Genomic DNA, 22,527 nt, shown 5'->3' with positions numbered 1-22,527 from the left:
AATTGACGCAGTGCATAGTTTACCGCATTCAATTCTTTCAGGTTTGATGAATATAAATCCTCATTTTTATCCCAGGTTCCCTGGCAGAATCTATCTCCCATGTGTGCGCCCCACCCGTGGGGACTAGCGTCCGTAGTTATCGTGTGGGATGGAGATATTACCCAAGGGACACCCCCCGCTAGGTTGTCTTTATCTAGCCACCATTCTAAGGAGGATAAGACTTTCTCGGATAAAGTTATTTTCGATTCAAGGTGCCCCAGAAATTTTCTCTGTTCCCGAAGTATCTGATGTTGTAATGTTCGGGTATGAAGTTGTGCCCACTGAACGGCTGGAGTACAGGAGGAGAGGGATCCTAGCAAGGACATTCCTGCTCTCAGGGACATTTGAGGTTTGTGAATGGCCGCTACTACTTTACCCTGTATAAGAGATATTTTTTCTTGGGGAAGTAGACATTTTTGTTTTATGGAATCTAGATTAAACCCCAAAAATGTCTGAAGAGAGAGTGGGATGAGTCTAGATTTTTTATAGTTGACGATCCAGCCCAGGCTTTCTAAGGACGAGACAGTGTCAGCTAATCGTTCCGCACACTGAAGGGACGAATTTCCTACGACTAAAAAATCGTCTAAGTAGGGAATGATTAATGTGTCTCTCTGGCGAAGGTAGGCCATTACTTCTAACATTACCTTCGTGAAGATCCTGGGTGCCGTGGAGAGACCGAAGGGCATGGCTGTATACTGGAAATGATGAATCTCCCCCTCAAGAGTTACTGCCACTCTTAAGTATTTTTGATACCTACTATGGATAGGGAGATGGTAGTAGGCATCTTTTAAATCAATGCCGCCCATTCTACAATTTGGGAAAAGGAGCTTAATGGCCGATCTAATAGACTCCATTTTAAACGTATAATTTTTAACAAACGTATTGAGTTTTCTAAGATTTATAATTGTTCGAAATGAACCATCGGGTTTAGGGATTAAAAATAACGGAGAGTAGAACCCTTTACCCTCTTGTCCCTTTGGCACCCTAACTAAAACATTTTTAACTATAAGACTTTTAATTTCCAGTTCAAGGGCCTTCTGTTGCACTGGTGAGGAAAGGGCTGTTAAAATAAAGGAATCATGGGGAACTTGGAGGAATTCTATTTTCATTCCTTCCTTAATAATATTTAGCACCCAGGAACTTGACGTGATTCTTCGCCATTGGGGAAAGAAAAATTTTAACCTACCCCCTACTGGGGTGTCTGGTGCTTCAGAATTTATTGTCTCTACGGAAGGGGGGGCCTTTAAACATAGTGCCACCCTGTTTTCCCTCTCTTGTGGCCCATCGTGACGATCTTTCAGTCTGTGTTCTTTTCCCGAACGGCCTCTTCCTAAAGGTCTTCCTATAGAAAGGAATTGAGGGGGTCAGGGAAGGCTTTTTTCCTCTCTTTTGCTTTTTTGAGGATCTCGTCTAATGCTTTCCCAAACAAAAACTCACCCTCGCACGGAATAGCACAGATCTTAGCTTTTGACTGCGTATCCCCCTTCCAGCTCTTCATCCATAACGCACGTCTGGCATTATTAATCAGACCGGCTGATCTTGCTGCAAGGCGAAGAGAGTCAGCTGAAGCATCGGCCATGAATGCTGCTGCACCTCTAATTAGTGGTATCGCATCCCGCAATTTTTGTCTGGAGACCCCCTGTTCGATCTGTTGATCCAGCTGATCAATCCAAACAAGCATGGATCTAGCAGTGCATGTGCTGGCAATTGATGGTTTAAAAATGCCCGTGGAAGCCTCCCATGATCGTTTTAGTGACGATTCTGCCTTCCGATCTAGAGGCTCAGAAAGTAGGCCCGCATCCTCGACTGGTAGAGCTGATTGTTTTGAGGTGGAGGCGACTGCAGCGTCCACCTTAGGGATTTTAGTCCATGAAATTAACTCCTCATCATTAAAGGGGTACTTCCTTTTGGAGGCTGACGGGAGGAAACCTCTCTGGTCTTGTTTCTCCCACTCCCTCTTTATCAGTGCCTTAACCGCCGGCATTACTGGGAATGCTCTTCTCTTCCTCTCCGCCAACCCTGCAAACATGATGTCTTGTGCAGTTTGGTCGTCTTTTGTATCCTCACAACCTATAGTATTCCTGATGGACTTTACTAGGTTGTCCACCCCATCAAGGGGAAAACAAGCTCGACCCTCAATGTCGGATTGTGTCGAGGAAGAGGATGATGCCTGCGAGGAGTCTGAGTGGATAACGCCTTCCTCCTCGGACTCAGAGCTGGATATAGCCTTTCCTTTCCCGGATTTTTTAGGGGGGGTACTGGCTTGTGAGATGGCCTGTAGTTCCTCTCTAATTATGGCCCGTATATCTGTGACTGACATAGATGGACTCTGCATTGTTTCCGCCATACATTGATTGCAGAGTTTTTTGGGGTGGGAATCTGGGAGAGGCTCGTCACATAACGCACATTGCTTGTGCTTAGATTTCTGTCTCTTTTTTGCCTGGGAGAAGAAGACATTTGTGGAAAAAGAGTGTCAGCTTTATAGGCAGAGGGGAATTACACTCACCCAGTGAAGCTGTATGGTACCGAAATAGGAGGCTGCGACTTTCTGGATCTTGAATCCTTGGTCTCACTCCTGTGGCTGGCATCTGAGGACCTTCTGCTGGCTGGCTCACCTGCTGGGTCCACTGTTTTGCCTGGGGACGACATGTTGCATCGCCTGTGCGTTTGCAACTTCCCCCTTTTTATAGGCCAGGATCCGGTCTCTTTTGTTTTTTTTTTCCTTACCCCACAGCGGTGTACTGCGCATGCGCGAAACCGCGCTTTCCCTCACCGCTGTGTGGGTGACCCGGAAGTGCTCACCGGCCCCGGGGCAGTATGGGGATGTTCCCCCACCGCTACCACGCACGCGCGGCCGCCATCTTGTCCGGCCTGCGCTATGGAGCGGTGTGCCGGCTGCCGCTGTGCCTCAGAACTCGGACCTCATACCTGGTGGTCCGCGTTTGGAGCTCCTTTTAGGGCCGCACATCTGCCGCAATGCCTTGTGGAACCGAGCAGCCTCCCGGACCATGCGTTCCATATGCCGGCCAGACGAGGGGGGAGCCGTCTAGCGGAGTCTCCCCCGACGCTGCTTCTGGACTGCATCCCCTGCCGTTCTCGCGGACACCGCACAGGCGGATGCATCTAGCCCAGGTATGCCTGTAGTTCGAAGAATCCAGAGATCCTGTCCCCTGGGAACAGGAAACCTAAACTGAGGAGGAGAGGGGGACCGCCCCCTTTTATGTCTCTGTAGGTTTCCTGTTCCTTGGGGCGGATCCCTATCTCTCCAGTGGGTGCTGTCATGGCGAAGGGTAAAATAGACAATGTTTTCACACCTTGTCCGTGGCATTGCACTATGTGGTGCTTTTCTGCAGAGATCCTTTATCTTTCCCATATTGCTGGAAACCTGAGGCTGCTTAATAATGTGGAACACCCTTCTTAAGGAGTTTTTCCTGTAATTGGGCACCTGGCAACTAATTATCACAGGGGTCTGAGATTGATGTCAGTGATCCAAAGACCTCAAAACACAAACTGTTATGAGGTTATGGGAAAAACAGAAAACTACATCTTTATGGCCCTTATATCCAATCTGCAGAATAATTTGGAGCATGATGTATTTCTCCCTGCCTCCTTCTATCGTGCCCAGATATCTTCTGCATAGAATTATCCATTTCTTGTATATTCTTTATAGGCATTTTTGGTCTCTGCTGTGAGGACACTGAGGCCATCCCTCAGATAAGTGAGGGATGAAAGACACTTTGGAGTTTTTGGTCATGAAGCTCCTGATAAGAGCTGTGTCTGACGTCTGATGTGACAGAGGCCGCGGTGACCTCCCAGTCATTAGGACGCAGCTCACCATCACATCCCGACCCTGTGGCTTATTGACGCACCGTCCTATGGGGAAAAACACAGATCGGACACTTCTGGCACTTCCAGCAGCCATTAGTGGAGCTGAGAGGTTTACACTTCTCCAGATGCGATGACGCCGCGGAGGACAGCGGGACTTTTCACTTTCTGAAGCCGGAGACAAATGTGTGGCAATTTTTGCTGGGTGAAGTAAGAAAACGTGCATCAGAAAAACAGATTCACAGAGTATAAATGTGATATAGGCCTACACCGATACATTGTAACAAACAGGACAGGAGAGAGATCACTGCGGCTGATACATTGCAACAAACAGGACAGTGGAGAGATCACTGCAGCTGATACATTGTAACAAACAGGACAGGAGAGAGATCACTGCAGCTGATACATTGCAACAAACAGGACAGTGGAGAGATCACTGCAGCTGATACATTGTAACAAACAGGACAGGAGAGAGATCACTGCGGCTGATACATTGTAACAAACAGGACAGGGGAGAGATCACTGTGACTGATACATTGTAACAAACAGGACAGGGGAGAGATCACTGCAGCTGATACATTGCAACAAACAGGACAGGGGAGAGATCACTGCAGCTGATACATTGCAACAAACAGGACAGTGGAGAGATCACTGCAGCTGATACATTGGAACAAACAGGACAGGGGAGAGATCACTGCAGCTGATACATTGGAACAAAGAGGACAGTAGAGAGATCACTGCAGCTAATACATTGGAACAAACAGGACAGGGGAGAGATCACTGCAGCTGATACATTGGAACAAAGAGGACAGTAGAGAGATCACTGCAGCTAATACATTGGAACAAACAGGACAGGGGAGAGATCACTGCGGCTGATACATTGTAACAAACAGGACAGGGGAGAGATCACTGCGACTGATACATTGTAACAAACAGGACAGGGGAGAGATCACTGCAGCTGATACATTGGAACAAACAGGACTGTGGAGAAATCACTGCGGCTGATACATTGTAACAAAGAGGACTGTAGAGAGATCACTGCAGCTGATACATTGTAACAAACAGGACAGGGGAGAGATCACTGCAGCTGATACATTGGAACAAACAGGACAGGGGAGAGATCACTGCGACTGATACATTGGAGCAAACAGGACAGGGGAGAGATCACTGTGACTGATACAATGTAACAAACAGGAAAGGGGAGAGATCACGGCGACTGATACATTGTAACAAAGAGGACAGGGGAGAGATCACTGCAGCTGATACATTGTAACAAATAGGACAGGGGAGAGATCACTGCAGCTGATACATTGTAACAAACAGGACAGGGGAGAGATCACTGCAGCTGATACATTGTAGCAAACAGGACAGTGGAGAGATCACTGCGGCTGATACATTGTAACAAACAGGAAAGGGGAGAGATCACTGCGGCTGATACATTGGAACAAAGAGGACAGGAGAGAGATCACTGCACCTGATACATTGTAACAAACAGGACAGGAGAGAGATCACTGCAACTGATACATTGTAACAAACAGGACAGGGGAGCGATCACTGCGGCTGATACATTGTAACAAACAGGACAGGGGAGCGATCACTGCGACTGATACATTGTAACAAACAGGACAGGAGAGAGATCACTGCGACTGATACATTGTAACAAACAGGACAGGGGAGAGATCACTGCGACTGATACATTGCAACGAACAGGACAGGGGAGAGATCACTGCAGCTGATACATTGTAACAAACAGGACAGGGGAGAGATCACTGTGACTGATACATTGTAACAAACAGGACAGGGGAGAGATCACTGCGACTGATACATTGCAACGAACAGGACAGTGGAGAGATCACTGCGACTGATACATTGTAACAAACAGGACAGGGGAGAGATCACTGCGGCTGATACATTGTAACAAACAGGACAGGGAAGAAATCACTGCAACTGATACATTGTAACAAACAGGACAGGGGAGAGATCACTGCAGCTGATACATTGGAACAAACAGGACAGGGGAGAGATCACTGTGACTGATACATTGTAACAAAGAGGACAGGGGAGAGATCACTGCAGCTGATACATTGTAACAAACAGGACAGGGGAGAGATCACGGCAGCTGATACATTGTAACAAACAGGACAGGGGAGAGATCACTGCAGCTGATACATTGGAACAAACAGGACAAGGGAGAGATCACTGCGACTGATACATTGTAACAAACAGGACAGGGGAGAGATCACTGCAGCTGATACATTGCAACGAACAGGACAGGGGAGAGATCACTGCAGCTGAAACATTGTAACAAACAGGACAGGGGAGAGATCACTGCGACTGATACATTGTAACAAACAGGACAGGGGAGAGATCACTGCGGCTGATACATTGTAACAAACAGGACAGTGGAGAGATCACTGCGACTGATACATTGTAACAAACAGGACAGGGGAGAGATCACTGCGGCTGATACATTGGAACAAAAAGGACAGGAGAGATCACTGCGGCTGATACATTGTAACAAACAGGACAGGGGAGAGATCACTGCGACTGATACATTGTAACAAACAGGACAGGGGAGAGATCACTGCGGCTGATACATTGTAACAAACAGGACAGTGGAGAGATCACTGCCGCTGATACATTGGAACAAAAAGGACAGGGGAGAGATCACTGCGGCGGATACATTGTAACAAAGAGGACAGGGGAGAGATCACTGCACCTGACACATTGTAACAAACAGGACAGGGGAGAAATCACTGCAACTGATACATTGTAACAAACAGGACAGGGGAGAGATCACTGCAGCTGATACATTGTAACAAACAGGACAGGGGAGAGATCACTGCGGCTGATACATTGGAACAAACAGGACAGGGGAGAGATCACGGCAGCTGATACATTGTAACAAACAGGACAGGGGAGAGATCACTGCAGCTGATACATTGTAACAAACAGGACAGGGGAGATATCACTGCAGCTGATACATTGTAACAAACAGGACAGGGGAGAGATCACTGCAGCTGATACATTGGAACAAACAGGACATTGGAGAGATCACTGCAACTGATACATTGTAACAAACAGGACAGGGGAGAGATCACTGCAGCTGATACATTGTAACAAAGAGGACAGGGGAGAGATCACTGCAGCTGATACATTGTAACAAAGAGGACAGGGGAGAAATCACTGCAGCTGATACATTGGAACAAACAGGACAGGGGAGAGATCACTGCAGCTGATACATTGTAACAAACAGGACAGGGGAGAGATCACTGCAGCTGATACATTGGAACAAAGAGGACAGTAGAGAGATCACTGCAGCTGATACATTGTAACAAACAGGACAGGGGAGAGATCACTGCAGCTGATACATTGTAACAAAGAGGACAGTAGAGAGATCACTGCGCCTGATACATTGTAACAAAGAGGACAGGGGAGAGATCACTGCAGCTGATACATTGCAACAAACAGGACAGGGGAGAGATCACTGCAGCTGATACATTGGAACAAACAGGACAGGGGAGAGATCACTGCAGCTGATACATTGTAACAAACAGGACAGTGGAGAGATCACTGCCGCTGATACATTGGAACAAAAAGGACAGGGGAGAGATCACTGCGGCTGATACATTGTAACAAAGAGGACAGGGGAGAGATCACTGCGACTGATACATTGTAACAAACAGGACAGGGGAGAGATCACTGCAGCTGATACATTGCAACAAACAGGACAGGGGAGAAATCACTGCAGCTGATACATTGTAACAAAGAGGACAGGGGAGAGATCACTGCAGCTGATACATTGTAACAAAGAGGACAGTAGAGAGATCACTGCAGCTGATACATTGCAACAAACAGGACAGGGGAGAGATCACTGCAGCTGATACATTGTAACAAAGAGGACAGGGGAGAGATGACTGCGACTGATACATTGGAGCAAATAGGACAGGGGAGAGATCACTGTGACTGATACAATGTAACAAACAGGACAGGGGAGAGATCAATGCGACTGATACATTGGAGCAAACAGGACAGGGGAGAGATCACTGTGACTGATACAATGTAACAAACAGGACAGGGGAGAGATCACTGCGACTGATACATTGGAACAAACAGGACAGGGGAGAAATCACTGCAGCTGATACATTGTAACAAAGAGGACAGTAGAGAGATCACTGCAGCTGATACATTGGAACAAACAGGACAGGGGAGAGATCACTGCAGCTGATACATTGGAGCAAACCGGACAGGGGAGAGATCACTGCGGCTGATACATTGTAACAAACAGGACAGGGGAGAGATCACTGCAGCTGATACATGGTAACAAACAGGACAGGGGAGAGATCACTGCGGCTGATACATTGGAACAAACAGGACAGGGGAGAGATCACTGCGACTGATACATTGGAGCAAACAGGACAGGGGAGAGATCACTGCGGCTGATACATTGTAACAAACAGGACAGGGGAGAGATCACTGCAGCTGATACATTGTAACAAACAGGACAGGGGAGAGATCACTGTGACTGATACAATGTAACAAACAGGACAGGGGAGAGAGCAATGCGACTGATACATTGGAGCAAACAGGACAGGGGAGAGATCACTGTGACTGATACAATGTAACAAACAGGACAGGGGAGAGATCACTGCGACCGATACATTGGAACAAACAGGACAGGGGAGAGATCACTGCAGCTGATACATTGGAACAAACAGGACAGGGGAGAGATCACTGCAGCTGATACATTGGAGCAAACAGGACAGGGGAGAGATCACTGCGGCTGATACATTGTAACAAACAGGACAGGGGAGAGATCACTGCGACTGATACATTGGAGCAAACAGGACAGGAGAGAGATCACTGCGACTGATACATTGGAGCAAACAGGACAGGAGAGAGATCACTGCAGCTGATACATTGTAACAAACAGGACAGGGGAGAGATCACTGTGACTGATACAATGTAACAAACAGGACAGGGGAGAGATCACTGCGGCTGATACATTGGAACAAACAGGACAGGGGAGAGATCACTGCGACTGATACATTGGAATAAACAGGACAGGGGAGAGATCACTGCAGCTGATACATTGGAACAAACAGGACAGGGGAGAGATCACTGCAGCTGATACATTGTAACAAACAGGACAGGGGAGAGATCACTGCGACTGATACATTGGAATAAACAGGACAGGGGAGAGATCACTGCGGCTGATACATTGGAACAAACAGGACAGGGGAGAGATCACTGCGACTGATACAATGTAACAAACAGGACAGGGGAGAGATCACTGCAGCTGATACATTGGAACAAACAGGACAAGGGAGAGATCACTGCAGCTGATACATTGTAACAAACAGGACAGGGGAGAGATCACTGCGACTGATACATTGTAACAAACAGGACAGGAGAGAGATCACTGCCGCTGATACATTGGAACAAAAAGGACAGGGGAGAGATCACTGCGGCTGATACATTGTAACAAAGAGGACAGGGGAGAGATCACTGCACCTGACACATTGTAACAAACAGGACAGGGGAGAAATCACTGCAACTGATACATTGTAACAAACAGGACAGTGGAGAGATCACTGCAGCTGATACATTGTAACAAACAGGACAGGGGAGAGATCACTGCAGCTGATACATTGTAACAAACAGGACAGGGGAGAGATCACTGCAGCTGATACATTGGAACAAACAGGACAGGGGAGAGATCACTGCAGCTGATACATTGTAACAAACAGGACAGGGGAGAGATCACTGCGGCTGATACATTGGAACAAACAGGACATTGGAGAGATCACTGCGACTGATACATTGTAACAAACAGGACAGGGGAGAGATCACTGCAGCTGATACATTGTAACAAACAGGACAGGGGAGAGATCACTGCGCCTGATACATTGTAACAAAGAGGACAGGGGAGAGATCACTGCAGCTGATACATTGTAACAAAGAGGACAGTAGAGAGATCACTGCAGCTGATACATTGCAACAAACAGGACAGGGGAGAGATCACTGCAGCTGATACATTGGAACAAACAGGACAGTGGAGAAATCAATGGAGCTGATACATTGTAACAAAGAGGACAGGGGAGAGATCACTGCAGCTGATACATTGCAACAAACAGGACAGGGGAGAGATCACTGCAGCTGATACATTGTAACAAAGAGGACAGTAGAGAGATCACTGCAGCTGATACATTGTAACAAACAGGACAGGGGAGAGATCACTGTGACTGATACAATGTAACAAACAGGACAGGGGAGAGAGCAATGCGACTGATACATTGGAGCAAACAGGACAGGGGAGAGATCACTGTGACTGATACAATGTAACAAACAGGACAGGGGAGAGATCACTGCGACCGATACATTGGAACAAACAGGACAGGGGAGAGATCACTGCAGCTGATACATTGGAACAAACAGGACAGGGGAGAGATCACTGCAGCTGATACATTGGAGCAAACAGGACAGGGGAGAGATCACTGCGGCTGATACATTGTAACAAACAGGACAGGGGAGAGATCACTGCGACTGATACATTGGAGCAAACAGGACAGGGGAGAGATCACTGCGGCTGATACATTGTAACAAACAGGACAGGGCAGAGATCACTGTGACTGATACAATGTAACAAACAGGACAGGAGAGAGATCACTGCAGCTGATACATTGTAACAAACAGGACAGGGGAGAGATCACTGTGACTGATACAATGTAACAAACAGGACAGGAGAGAGATCACTGCAGCTGATACATTGTAACAAACAGGACAGGGGAGAGATCACTGTGACTGATACAATGTAACAAACAGGACAGGGGAGAGATCACTGCGGCTGATACATTGGAACAAACAGGACAGGGGAGAGATCACTGCAGCTGATACATTGTAACAAACAAGACAGGGGAGAGATCACTGCAGCTGATACATTGGAGCAAACAGGACAGGGGAGAGATCACTGCAGCTGATACATTGTAACAAAGAGGACAGTAGAGACATCACTGCGCCTGATACATTGTAACAAAGAGGACAGGGGAGAGATCACTGCAGCTGATACATTGTAACAAAGAGGACAGTAGAGACATCACTGCGCCTGATACAATGTAACAAACAGGACAGGGGAGAGATCACTGCGGCTGATACATTGTAACAAAGAGGACAGTAGAGAGATCACTGCAGCTGATACATTGCAACAAACAGGACAGGGGAGAGATCACTGCAGCTGATACATTGGAACAAACAGGACAGTGGAGAAATCAATGCAGCTGATACATTGTAACAAAGAGGACAGGGGAGAGATCACTGCAGCTGATACATTGTAACAAACAGGACAGTGGAGAGATCACTGCAGCTGATACATTGTAACAAACAGGACAGGGGAGAGATCACTGTGACTGATACAATGTAACAAACAGGACAGGGGAGAGAGCAATGCGACTGATACATTGGAGCAAACAGGACAGGGGAGAGATCACTGTGACTGATACAATGTAACAAACAGGACAGGGGAGAGATCACTGCAGCTGATACATTGTAACAAAGAGGACAGTAGAGAGATCACTGCAGCTGATACATTGGAACAAACAGGACAGGGGAGAGATCACTGCAGCTGATACATTGGAACAAACAGGACAGGGGAGAGATCACTGCAGCTGATACATTGGAGCAAACAGGACAGGGGAGAGATCACTGCGGCTGATACATTGTAACAAACAGGACAGGGGAGAGATCACTGCAGCTGATACATGGTAACAAACAGGACAGGGGAGAGATCACTGCGACTGATACATTGGAGCAAACAGGACAGGGGAGAGATCACTGCGGCTGATACATTGTAACAAACAGGACAGGGCAGAGATCACTGTGACTGATACAATGTAACAAACAGGACAGGGGAGAGATCACTGCGAGTGATACATTGGAGCAAACAGGACAGGAGAGAGATCACTGCGACTGATACATTGGAGCAAACAGGACAGGGGAGAGATCACTGTGACTGATACAATGTAACAAACAGGACAGGAGAGAGATCACTGCAGCTGATACATTGTAACAAACAGGACAGGGGAGAGATCACTGTGACTGATACAATGTAACAAACAGGACAGGGGAGAGATCACTGCGGCTGATACATTGGAACAAACAGGACAGGGGAGAGATCACTGCAGCTGATACATTGGAACAAACAGGACAGGGGAGAGATCACTGCAGCTGATACATTGTAACAAACAAGACAGGGGAGAGATCACTGCGACTGATACATTGGAGCAAACAGGACAGGAGAGAGATCACTGTGACTGATACAATGTAACAAACAGGAGAGGAGAGAGATCACTGCGACTGATACATTGGAGCAAACAGGACAGGGTAGAGATCAATGCGACTGATACATTGGAGCAAACAGGACAGGGGAGAGATCACTGTGACTGATACAATGTAACAAACAGGAGAGGAGAGAGATCACTGCGACTGATACATTGGAGCAAACAGGACAGGGTAGAGATCACTGTGACTGATACAATGTAACAAACAGGACAGGGGAGAGATCACTGCGGCTGATACATTGGAACAAACAGGACAGGGGAGAGATCACTGCGACTAATACAATGTAACAAACAGGACAGGGGAGAGATCACTGCAGCTGATACATTGGAACAAACAGGACAGGGGAGAGATCACTGCAGCTGATACATTGGAACAAACAGGACAGGGGAGAGATCACTGCAGCTGATACATTGTAACAAACAGGACAGGGGAGAGATCACTGCGACTGATACAATGTAACAAACAGGACAGGGGAGAGATCACTGCAGCTGATACATTGGAACAAACAGGACAAGGGAGAGATCACTGCAGCTGATACATTGTAACAAACAGGACAGGGGAGAGATCACTGCGACTGATACATTGTAACAAACAGGACAGGGGAGAGATCACTGCCGCTGATACATTGGAACAAACAGGACAGGGGAGAGATCACTGCAGCTGATACATTGCAACGAACAGGACAGTGGAGAGATCACTGCCGCTGATACATTGGAACAAAAAGGACAGGAGAGAGATCACTGCACCTGATACATTGTAACAAACAGGACAGGGGAGAAATCACTGCAACTGATACATTGTAACAAAGAGGACAGGGGAGAAATCACTGCGACTGATACATTGTAACAAAGAGGACAGGGGAGAAATCACTGCGACTGATACATTGTAACAAACAGGACAGGGGAGAGATCACTGCAGCTGATACATTGGAACAAACAGGACAGGGGAGAGATCACTGCGACTGATACATTGTAACAAACAGGACAGGGGAGAGATCACTGCAGCTGATACATTGTAACAAACAGGACAGGGGAGAGATCACTGCAGCTGATACATTGTAACAAACAGGACAGGGGAGAGATCACTGCAGCTGATACATTGGAACAAACAGGACAGGGGAGAGATCACTGCGGCTGATACATTGTAACAAACAGGACAGGGGAGAGATCACTGCGGCTGATACATTGGAACAAACAGGACAGGGGAGAGATCACTGCAGCTGATACATTGGAACAAACAGGACAGGGGAGAGATCACTGCGGCTGATACATTGTAACAAACAGGACAGGGGAGAGATCAATGCGTCTGATACATTGTAATAAAGAGGACAGGGGAGAGATCACTGCAGCTGATACATTGTAACAAACAGGACAGGGGAGAGATCACTGCAGCTGATACATTGGAACAAACAGGACATTGGAGAAATCACTGCGACTGATACATTGTAACAAAGAGGACAGTAGAGAGATCACTGCAGCTGATACATTGTAACAAACAGGACAGGGGAGAGATCACTGCAGCTGATACATTGGAGCAAACAGGACAGGGGAGAGATCACTGCAGCTGATACATTGTAACAAACAGGACAGGGGAGAGATCACTGCGACTGATACATTGGAGCAAACAGGACAGGGGAGAGATCACTGCAGATGATACATTGTAACAAACAGGACAGGGGAGAGATCACTGCAGCTGATACATTGTAACAAACAGGACAGGGGAGAGATCACTGCAGCTGATACATTGGAACAAACAGGACAGGAGAGAGATCACTGCGGCTGATACATTGTAACAAAGAGGACAGGGGAGAAATCACTGCAGCTGATACATTGTAACAAAGAGGACAGGGGAGAAATCACTGCAGCTGATACATTGGAACAAACAGGACATTGGAGAGATCACTGCGACTGATACATTGTAACAAACAGGACAGGGGAGAGATCACTGCAGCTGATACATTGTAACAAAGAGGACAGGGGAGAAATCACTGCAGCTGATACATTGTAACAAAGAGGACAGGGGAGAAATCACTGCAGCTGATACATTGTAACAAACAGGACAGGGGAGAGATCACTGCAGCTGATACATTGGAACAAACAGGACAGGGGAGAGATCACTGCAGCTAATACATTGTAACAAACAGGACAGGGGAGAGATCACTGCAGCTGATACATTGCAACGAACAGGACAGGGGAGAGATCACTGCGACTGATACATTGTAACAAAGAGGACAGTAGAGAGATCACTGCAGCTGATACATTGTAACAAACAGGACAGGGGAGAGATCACTGCGACTGATACATTGGAACAAACAGGACAGGGGAGAGATCACTGCGACTGATACATTGGAGCAAACAGGACAGGGGAGAGATCACTGTGACTGATACAATGTAACAAACACGACGGGGGAGAGATCACTGCGACTGATACATTGGAGCAAACAGGACAGGGGAGAGATCACTGTGACTGATACAATGTAACAAACAGGACAGGAGAGAGATCACTGCGACTGATACAATGTAACAAACAGGACAGGGGAGAGATCACTGCAGCTGATACATTGGAACAAACAGGACAGGGGAGAGATCACTGCAGCTGATACATTGTAACAAACAGGACAGGGGAGAGATCACTGCAGCTGATACATTGGAACAAACAGGACAGGGGAGAGATCACTGCGACTGATACAATGTAACAAACAGGACAGGGGAGAGATCACTGCGGCTGATACATTGGAACAAACAGGACAGGGGAGAGATCACTGCGACTGATACAATGTAACAAACAGGACAGGGGAGAGATCACTGCAGCTGATACATTGCAACGAACAGGACAGGGGAGAGATCACTGCAGCTGATACATTGTAACAAACAGGACAGGGGAGAGATCACTGCGACTGATACATTGTAACAAACAGGACAGGGGAGAGATCACTGCGGCTGATACATTGTAACAAACAGGACAGTGGAGAGATCACTGCCGCTGGTACATTGGAACAAAAAGGACAGGAGAGAGATCACTGCACCTGATACATTGTAACAAACAGGACAGTGGAGAGATCACTGCGACTGATACATTGTAACAAACAGGACAGGGGAGAGATCACTGAGGCTGATACATTGGAACAAACAGGACAGTGGAGAGATCACTGCGCCTGATACATTGTAACAAAGAGGACAGGGGAGAGCTCACTGCAGCTGATACATTGTAACAAACAGGACAGGGGAGAGATCACTGCAGCTGATACATTGTAACAAACAGGACAGGGGAGAGATCACTGCAGCTGATACATTGTAACAAACAGGACAGGGGAGAGATCACTGCAGCTGATACATTGGAACAAACAGGACAGGGGAGAGATCACTGCAGCTGATACATTGGAACAAACAGGACATTGGAGAAATCACTGCGACTGATACATTGTAACAAAGAGGACAGTAGAGAGATCACTGCAGCTGATACATTGTAACAAACAGGACAGGGGAGAGATCACTGCAGCTGATACATTGGAGCAAACAGGACAGGGGAGAGATCACTGCAGCTGATACATTGTAACAAACAGGACAGGGGAGAGATCACTGCGACTGATACATTGGAGCAAACAGGACAGGGGAGAGATCACTGCAGATGATACATTGTAACAAACAGGACAGGGGAGAGATCACTGCAGCTGATACATTGTAACAAACAGGACAGGGGAGAGATCACTGCAGCTGATACATTGGAACAAACAGGACAGGAGAGAGATCACTGCGGCTGATACATTGTAACAAAGAGGACAGGGGAGAAATCACTGCAGCTGATACATTGTAACAAAGAGGACAGGGGAGAAATCACTGCAGCTGATACATTGGAACAAACAGGACATTGGAGAGATCACTGCGACTGATACATTGTAACAAACAGGACAGGGGAGAGATCACTGCAGCTGATACATTGTAACAAAGAGGACAGGGGAGAAATCACTGCAACTGATACATTGTAACAAAGAGGACAGGGGAGCAATCACTGCAGCTGATACATTGTAACAAACAGGACAGGGGAGAGATCACTGCAGCTAATACATTGTAACAAACAGGACAGGGGAGAGATCACTGCAGCTGATACATTGCAACGAACAGGACAGGGGAGAGATCACTGCGACTGATACATTGTAACAAAGAGGACAGTAGAGAGATCACTGCAGCTGATACATTGTAACAAACAGGACAGGGGAGAGATCACTGCGACTGATACATTGGAACAAACAGGACAGGGGAGAGATCACTGCGACTGATACATTGGAGCAAACAGGACAGGGGAGAGATCACTGCGGCTGATACATTGGAACAAACAGGACAGGGGAGAGATCACTGCGACTGATACAATGTAACAAACAGGACAGGGGAGAGATCACTGCAGCTGATACATTGCAACGAACAGGACAGGGGAGAGATCACTGCAGCTGATACATTGTAACAAACAGGACAGGGGAGAGATCACTGCGACTGATACATTGTAACAAACAGGACAGGGGAGAGATCACTGCGGCTGATACATTGTAACAAACAGGACAGTGGAGAGATCACTGCCGCTGGTACATTGGAACAAAAAGGACAGGAGAGAGATCACTGCACCTGATACATTGTAACAAACAGGACAGTGGAGAGATCACTGCGACTGATACATTGTAACAAACAGGACAGGGGAGAGATCACTGAGGCTGATACATTGGAACAAACAGGACAGTGGAGAGATCACTGCGCCTGATACATTGTAACAAAGAGGACAGGGGAGAGCTCACTGCAGCTGATACATTGTAACAAACAGGACAGGGGAGAGATCACTGCAGCTGATACATTGTAACAAACAGGACAGGGGAGAGATCACTGCAGCTGATACATTGTAACAAACAGGACAGGGGAGAGATCACTGCAGCTGATACATTGGAACAAACAGGACAGGGGAGAGATCACTGCAGCTGATACATTGGAACAAACAGGACATTGGAGAAATCACTGCGACTGATACATTGTAACAAAGAGGACAGTAGAGAGATCACTGCAGCTGATACATTGTAACAAACAGGACAGGGGAGAGATCACTGCAGCTGATACATTGGAGCAAACAGGACAGGGGAGAGATCACTGCAGCTGATACATTGTAACAAACAGGACAGGGGAGAGATCACTGCGACTGATACATTGGAGCAAACAGGACAGGGGAGAGATCACTGCAGATGATACATTGTAACAAACAGGACAGGGGAGAGATCACTGCAGCTGATACATTGTAACAAACAGGACAGGGGAGAGATCACTGCAGCTGATACATTGGAACAAACAGGACAGGAGAGAGATCACTGCGGCTGATACATTGTAACAAAGAGGACAGGGGAGAAATCACTGCAGCTGATACATTGTAACAAAGAGGACAGGGGAGAAATCACTGCAGCTGATACATTGGAACAAACAGGACATTGGAGAGATCACTGCGACTGATACATTGTAACAAACAGGACAGGGGAGAGATCACTGCAGCTGATACATTGTAACAAAGAGGACAGGGGAGAAATCACTGCAGCTGATACATTGTAACAAAGAGGACAGGGGAGAAATCACTGCAGCTGATACATTGTAACAAACAGGACAGGGGAGAGATCACTGCAGCTGATACATTGGAACAAACAGGACAGGGGAGAGATCACTGCAGCTAATACATTGTAACAAACAGGACAGGGGAGAGATCACTGCAGCTGATACATTGCAACGAACAGGACAGGGGAGAGATCACTGCGACTGATACATTGTAACAAAGAGGACAGTAGAGAGATCACTGCAGCTGATACATTGTAACAAACAGGACAGGGGAGAGATCACTGCGACTGATACATTGGAACAAACAGGACAGGGGAGAGATCACTGCGACTGATACATTGGAGCAAACAGGACAGGGGAGAGATCACTGTGACTGATACAATGTAACAAACACGACGGGGGAGAGATCACTGCGACTGATACATTGGAGCAAACAGGACAGGGGAGAGATCACTGTGACTGATACAATGTAACAAACAGGACAGGAGAGAGATCACTGCGACTGATACAATGTAACAAACAGGACAGGGGAGAGATCACTGCAGCTGATACATTGGAACAAACAGGACAGGGGAGAGATCACTGCAGCTGATACATTGTAACAAACAGGACAGGGGAGAGATCACTGCAGCTGATACATTGGAACAAACAGGACAGGGGAGAGATCACTGCGACTGATACAATGTAACAAACAGGACAGGGGAGAGATCACTGCGGCTGATACATTGGAACAAACAGGACAGGGGAGAGATCACTGCGACTGATACAATGTAACAAACAGGACAGGGGAGAGATCACTGCAGCTGATACATTGCAACGAACAGGACAGGGGAGAGATCACTGCAGCTGATACATTGTAACAAACAGGACAGGGGAGAGATCACTGCGACTGATACATTGTAACAAACAGGACAGGGGAGAGATCACTGCGGCTGATACATTGTAACAAACAGGACAGTGGAGAGATCACTGCCGCTGGTACATTGGAACAAAAAGGACAGGAGAGAGATCACTGCACCTGATACATTGTAACAAACAGGACAGTGGAGAGATCACTGCGACTGATACATTGTAACAAACAGGACAGGGGAGAGATCACTGAGGCTGATACATTGGAACAAACAGGACAGTGGAGAGATCACTGCGCCTGATACATTGTAACAAAGAGGACAGGGGAGAGCTCACTGCAGCTGATACATTGTAACAAACAGGACAGGGGAGAGATCACTGCAGCTGATACATTGTAACAAACAGGACAGGGGAGAGATCACTGCAGCTGATACATTGTAACAAACAGGACAGGGGAGAGATCACTGCAGCTGATACATTGGAACAAACAGGACAGGGGAGAGATCACTGCAGCTGATACATTGGAACAAACAGGACAGTAGAGAGATCACTGCGGCTGATTCATTGTAACAAAGAGGACAGTAGAGAGATCACTGCAGCTGATACATTGTAACAAACAGGACAGGGGAGAGATCACTGCAGCTGATACATTGGAACAAACAGGACATTGGAGAGATCACTGCGACTGATACATTGTAACTAAGAGGACAGTAGAGAGATCACTGCAGCTGATACATTGTAACAAACAGGACAGGGGAGAGATCACTGCAGCTGATACATTGGAGCAAACAGGACAGGGGAGAGATCACTGCAGCTGATACATTGTAACAAACAGGACAGCAGAGAGATCACTGCGGCTGATACATTGTAACAAACAGGACAGGGGAGAGATCACTGCAGCTAATACATTGTAACAAACAGGACAGGGGAGAGATCACTGCAGCTGATACATTGTAACAAACAGGACAGGGGAGAGATCACTGCGACTGATACATTGTAACAAACAGGACAGGAGAGAGGTCACTGTGACTGATACATTGGAACAAACCCTGGCATCTGTATTATACAGTGCTGAATGTGATGTTTTGGTTTTTTAACTGGATAAATGAAGAACAAAGATCTGAGATTCTGACAAGGGACAAACTGTGATGTTGGGATGACTATGACCTCCTGAATATCAGGTCTACTGGATGGGGGTGTCCTTCCAAAAAAAGAAGTGATGAGACTCTGGGGTCTGAGGCTGTGGTGTTGGCAGCAGAGCCGCCGCTTGGGAAGCCTGTAGTATTTAAGGCACTATGTGATTTCTACTCCAAGTGTTCACATGAGCAGTGCCCACCATGGGCCATTTGTTATGACAACAGTCAGGGTTTTTTTTTGTTGGTGTTGCAGTTTGTTGCGTTACACATTATCTGGTGTTTGTCATTGCTTTATTTGCTATGAGTTGACATGGTGAGACAAACTCTCTCAGTTGTAGGTCAGGGTGAGCAACACAGACCAGAGGTGATAATGCAGTGGAGTGGGTCCTGACAGACGACACGTGGATCAGCGAGGATCACAACAGCTGGGTAAGCAACATGGAAAACAAAGAAGCGGAGCAGGTAGCACAGATGAAGCAGAACAAAGGGACTACCAGCTGTATATGAATCTGGTCTCTTCCAGCAGGGCAAAGGTTAATTGCAGGCACAACCCCAGTAAATTCTGTCTGGTATCTTCCAGCAGGACAATGGTTAATAGCAGCAATAAATGCAAACTTGGACTTGACCAAAATGGTTTACCACAGGATGGCAGTGTAATGTAGGCAAACTGGAGAGTCACATAAACAGATGAGCTACCTTGATTGCAGAGACCAGGTGTGAACAGGACAGATCACAGTTGTGAGAAGTTTAGAGGTTGGTGTGGACAAAGCGAAGAAAACTGGACTGAACTTGGAAATAACGCTGGTTGAATCATGAAAGTCAGAAGCAGAGATGACAGTCACCTGCCTGGAGCAGAGCCATGAAAAGCGGCAGCAAATCCCTGACAGACGCAAGGCAGTTGAGACAATATGCAAGTCCCCGACCTCTGCCAGAGTTGACTGTAGAAGGTCAAAAATAATTAATGTCAGAGGCGATCATGGATGACTTGAAAAAACTGGGTGTTGACTATTGCAAATGAGGGGGCCACAGGACAAGAGGCCGGCCGGTGCTGGTGAGACAGGTTTGTAACCTTCTCTCATTTTCCACGCTTTGTTTTAGAAAAAGCTTGCTCTAGTTTAATTCACAAAAGTATCGGTGGCCAAATTCACATGACCGTATTCCCATTATTGGAACATAACAGGGCTGTTCAGATGTGCATATTTTTCACAAACCTTGGCTATCGCTAACATTACTAGATTGTTGTCTGAGGAAGGTTCTGCCGCTGAATGTACAAATCTTCAGGATCCGCTGCCGGTAGCTCCTGTGTATTCACCAACCAATGATGTCCCTGATGTGCTAGATGGAGACAAGTCCAGAGACGCTGCTGGCAGCTCCTGTGTAATAACCGACTGTGGAGACACAGCATTGTATCTTAATTAACCAGATGACTATTTAGCAAGCCTTAAAGAATACACTTATATATATGTTGACTTTTTAATTTAAGCATTTCTGTCTGGTTTGTCAAGAAAGCAGACTTGACTTATAAGTTGGCATTTAATGTAACATATTGTGCTCTTATCCTGGATGACTAATGATGTTTGCTGATATGCTTATTATGCATTGTCTAGGCCAGCCAGTTTGTTGATTTTAAAACAGAGGAGGAAAAACTATGCAAATAGATTATATAATCAAACAAGGCAACTTGATCGTCACTATTCTTCCCCTTATCTGTGATGCTGGATTGAAGGACACTTGTTAAACATAAAAAGAGGTGATATGCCTCTATGAGCCAGAGATTCAGCCAAGACATCCCAAGGACCAGAGACAGCACAGCAGCCAAGGCATCATGGCTCCATCATGGGGGCACAGATTTATTATTCTACATGTTGCCGGCGTAGGGAACTTCAGCCTCGGTTGGAAGAATACAGATCTGCTGCATTGACCATCACTAAACAATGGATATGTTTGGACAAAGCTAGGATTGGGACCCATCGGTAGCCTGGCTCCATGGAGATGTTCGGAGAAGCCAGGTTGTGACCCTCGAGTCAACTGGCCTTGTACCTGAAAGGACTGTCATCTTCCTAAGCTTGTCATTACCTCCCCTCTGTGTGCGTGCCACAGGTGGGGTAGTCGACCCTGGAAGATGAAGCCAGGTTGTGACCCTCCGATAAACTGGCCTTGTACCTCAATGGACTGTCATCTTCCTACACTTATCGTTACCTCCTCTCTGTGTGCGTGCCACTTGTGGGGTAGTCAGCTTTGGAATATCTGAAAAGCTGCCATTATCCCGGCGAGTTAGCAGAAGGGTGAGATTCTGTAATGTGCACCATCTTGGGGTATTTTGTTGGGACTGTTGTACGTGTTATCTGACTGTTTTGTGGTTCAATAAAGTATTGCCACACTGTTTTACCCTCACCCTGTGTTGTCTGAGTAGCATTATGCCCACAGTGAAAGGATAGCGAGCGTTCAGCGGGACGATCCCTGGTCCATACAGTTCCAGCTAGTGGACCTGGGTGCCCGCCAACCCCTCACGTGTCTCCACACCGACCGACATCCCAGACAAGTCTGGAGATGATGCCGGTAGCTCCTGTGTAATCACTGACCAATAACGTCACCGATGTGCTCAATGGAGACAAGTCTGGAGATGATGCCAGTAGCTCCTGTGTAATCACCGACCAATGACGTCCCCGATGTGCTTGATGGAGACAAGTCCGGAGATGATGCCGGCTACTTCTGTGCAATCACTGACCAAAGACGTCTCTGATGTGCTCAATGGAGACAAGTCC

At 46.9% G+C, this 22,527-nt stretch overlaps 1 long non-coding RNA gene across 7 annotated transcripts in view; it reads right to left on the bottom strand.

The window, feature by feature from the left end:
* The window catches only part of LOC143777157 (uncharacterized), a 68,975-nt gene that overhangs the window by 7,068 nt on the left and 39,380 nt on the right, over nucleotides 1–22,527 (bottom strand). For 6 of the 7 annotated variants that reach the window (XR_013215982.1, XR_013215980.1, XR_013215979.1 and 3 more), the window contains one exon: nucleotides 20,974–21,150. This is a non-coding gene — a long non-coding RNA (uncharacterized LOC143777157). Of the gene's footprint in view, nucleotides 1–3,880; nucleotides 4,066–20,973; nucleotides 21,151–22,527 lie in introns of those variants that run through there. The other variant, XR_013215981.1, reaches the window with a different exon arrangement.

Source organism: Ranitomeya variabilis, chromosome 5 (assembly GCF_051348905.1).
Source record: "Ranitomeya variabilis isolate aRanVar5 chromosome 5, aRanVar5.hap1, whole genome shotgun sequence".
Taxonomy (NCBI): Eukaryota; Metazoa; Chordata; class Amphibia; order Anura; family Dendrobatidae; genus Ranitomeya; species Ranitomeya variabilis.
This window is presented reverse-complemented; position numbering and strand designations above follow the sequence as displayed.